Here is a 3,516-nt window from a genome sequence, read left to right as displayed (position 1 = left end):
CTAGTCCAATTCGGACCAGGGGGGAGGAGGCATGCGGCCCACCTTTGGCTGCCCCTCTCTCTCTCCACTAAGGCCCATATGGCCCATTACTCCTCCGGGGGGGGGGGGGTTCCGGTAACCCTTCGGCTCTCCGGTTTTCTCCGAAATCACCCGGAACACTTCCGGTGTCCGAATATAGCCGTCCAATATATCAATCTTTATGTCTCGACCATTTCGAGACTCCTCGTCATGTCCGTGATCACATCCGGGACTCCGAACTAACTTTTGTACATCAAAACTCATAAACTCACAATATAACTGTCATCGAAACCTTAAGCGTGCGGACCCTACGGGTTCGAGAACAATGTAGACATGACCGAGACACGTCTCCGGTCAATAACCAATAGCGGAACCTGGATGCTCATATTGGCTCCTACATATTCTACGAAGATCTTTATCGGTCAGACCGCATAACAACATACGTTGTTCCCTTTGTCATCGGTATGTTACTTGCCCGAGATTCGATCGTCGGTATCTCAATACCTAGTTCAATCTCGTTACCGGCAAGTCTCTTTACTCGTTCCGTAATACATCATCTCGCAACTAACTCATTAGTTGCAATGCTTGCAAGGCTTATGTGATGTGCATTACCGAGAGGGCCCAGAGATACCTGTCCGACAATCGGAGTGACAAATCCTAATCTCGAAATACGCCAACCCAACATGTACCTTTGGAGACACCTGTAGAGCACCTTTATAATCACCCATTTACGTTGTGACATTTGGTAGCACACAAAGTGTTCCTCCGGCAAATGGGAGTTGCATAATCTCATAGTCATAGGGACATGTATAAGTCATGAAGAAAGCAATAGCAACATACTAAACAATCGGGTGCTAAGCTAATGGAATGGGTCATGTCAATCAGATCATTCACCTAATGATGTGATCCCGTTAATCAAATAACAACTCTTTGTTCATGGTTAGGAAACATAACCATCTTTGATTAACGAGCTAGTCAAGTAGAGGCATACTAGTGACACTCTGTTTGTCTATGTATTCACACATGTATTATGTTTCCGGTTAATACAATTCTAGCATGAATAATAAACATTTATCATGATATAAGGAAATAAATAATAACTTTATTATTGCCTCTAGGGCATATTTCCTTCAGTCTCCCACTTGCACTAGAGTCAATAATCTAGATTACACAGTAATGGTTCTAACACCCATGGAGCCTTGGTGCTGATCATGTTTTGCTCGTGGAAGAGGCTTAGTCAACGGGTCTGCAACATTCAGATCCGTATGTATCTTGCAAATCTCTATGTCTCCCACCTGGACAAGATCCCGGATGGAATTGAAGCATCTCTTGATGTGCTTGGTTCTCTTGTGAAATCTGGATTCCTTTGCCAAGGCAATTGCACCAGTATTGTCACAAAAGATTTTCATTGGACCCAATGCACTAGGTATGACATCTAGATCGGATATGAACTCCTTCATCCAGACTCCTTCATTTGCTGCTTCCGAAGCAGCTATGTACTCCGCTTCACATGTAGATCCCGCCACAACGCTTTGTTTAGAACTGCACCAACTGACAGCTCCACCGTTTAATGTAAACACGTATCCAGTTTGCGATTTAGAATCGTCCGGATCAGTGTCAAAGCTTGCATCAACGTAACCTTTTACGATGAGCTCTTTGTCACCTCCATATATGAGAAACATATCCTTAGTCCTTTTCAGGTATTTCAGAATGTTCTTGACCGCTGTCCAGTGATCCACTCCTGGATCACTTTGGTACCTCCCTGCTAGACTTATAGCAAGGCACACATCAGGTCTGGTACACAGCATTGCATACATGATAGAGCCTATGGCTGAAGCATAGGGAACATCTTTCATTTTCTCTCTATCTTCTGCAGTGGTCGGGCATTGAGTCTTACTCAACTTCACACCTTGTAACATAGGCAAGAACCCTTTCTTTGCTTGATCCATTTTGAACTTCTTCAAAACTTTGTCAAGGTATGTGCTTTGTGCAAGTCCAATTAAGCGTCTTGATCTATCTCTATAGATCTTAATGCCTAATATGTAAGCAGCTTCACCGAGGTCTTTAATTGAAAAACTCTTATTCAAGTATCCCTTTATGCTATCCAGAAATTCTATATCATTTCCAATTAGTAATATGTCATCCACATATAATATCAGAAATGCTACAGAGCTCCCACTCACTTTCTTGTAAATACAGGCTTCTCCAAAAGTCTGTATAAAACCAAATGCTTTGATCACACTATCAAAGCGTTTATTCCAACTCCAAGAGCCTTGCACCAGTCCATAAATGGATCGCTGGAGCTTGCACACTTTGTTAGCTCCCTTTGGATCGACAAAACCTTATGGTTGCATCATATACAACTCTTCTTCCAGAAATCCATTCAGGAATGCAGTTTTGACATCCATCTGCCAAATTTCATAATCATAAAATGCGGCAATTGCTAACATGATTCGGACAGACTTAAGCATCGCTACGGGTGAGAAGGTCTCATCGTAGTCAATCCCTTGAACTTGCCGAAAACCTTTTGCGACAAGTCGAGCTTTGTAGACAGTAATATTACCGTCAGCGTCAGTCTTCTTCTTGAAGATCCATTTATTCTCAATTGCTTGCCGATCATCGGGCAAGTCAACCAAAGTCCATACTTTGTTCTCATACATGGATCCCATCTCAGATTTCATGGCTTCAAGCCATTTTGCGGAATCTGGGCTCACCATCGCTTCTTCATAGTTCGTAGGTTCATCATGATCTAGTAGCATGACTTCCAGAACATGATTACCGTACCACTCTGGCGCGGATCTCACTCTGGTTGATCTACGAGGTTCAGTGGTATTTTGTTCTGAAGTTTCATGATCATCATCATTAGCTTCCTCACTAACTGGTGTAGGTGTCACAGAAACAGGTTTTTGTGATGTACTACTTTCCAATAAGGGAGTAGGTACAGTTACCTCGTCAAGTTCTACTTTCCTCCCACTCACTTCTTTCGAGAGAAACTCCTTCTCCAGAAAGTTTCTGAACTTAGCAACAAAAGTCTTCCCTTCGGATCTGTGATAGAAGGTGTATCCAATAGTCTCCTTTGGATATCCTATGAAGACACATTTCTCCGATTTGGGTTCGAACTTATCAGGTTGAAGCTTTTTCACATAAGCATCGCAGCCCCAAACTTTCAGAAACGACAACTTTGGTTTCTTGCCAAACCATAGTTCATAAGGCGTCGTGTCAACGGATTTTGATGGTGCCCTATTTAACGTGAATGCGGCCGTCTCCAAAGCATAACCCCAAAACGATAGCGGTAAATCAGTAAGAGACATCATAGATTGCACCATATCTAGTAAAGTACGATTATGACGTTCGGACACACCATTACGCTGTGGTGTTCCGGGTGGCGTGAGTTGCGAAACTATTCCGCATTGTTTCAAATGTACACCAAACTCGTAACTCAAATATTCTTCTCCACGATCAGATCGTAGAAACTTTATTTTCTTGTTACGATGATTT

The sequence above is a fragment of the Triticum dicoccoides genome, chromosome 7A, assembly GCF_002162155.2.
Source record: "Triticum dicoccoides isolate Atlit2015 ecotype Zavitan chromosome 7A, WEW_v2.0, whole genome shotgun sequence".
In the NCBI taxonomy this organism is placed as follows: Eukaryota; Viridiplantae; Streptophyta; class Magnoliopsida; order Poales; family Poaceae; genus Triticum; species Triticum dicoccoides.
This window is presented reverse-complemented; position numbering follows the sequence as displayed.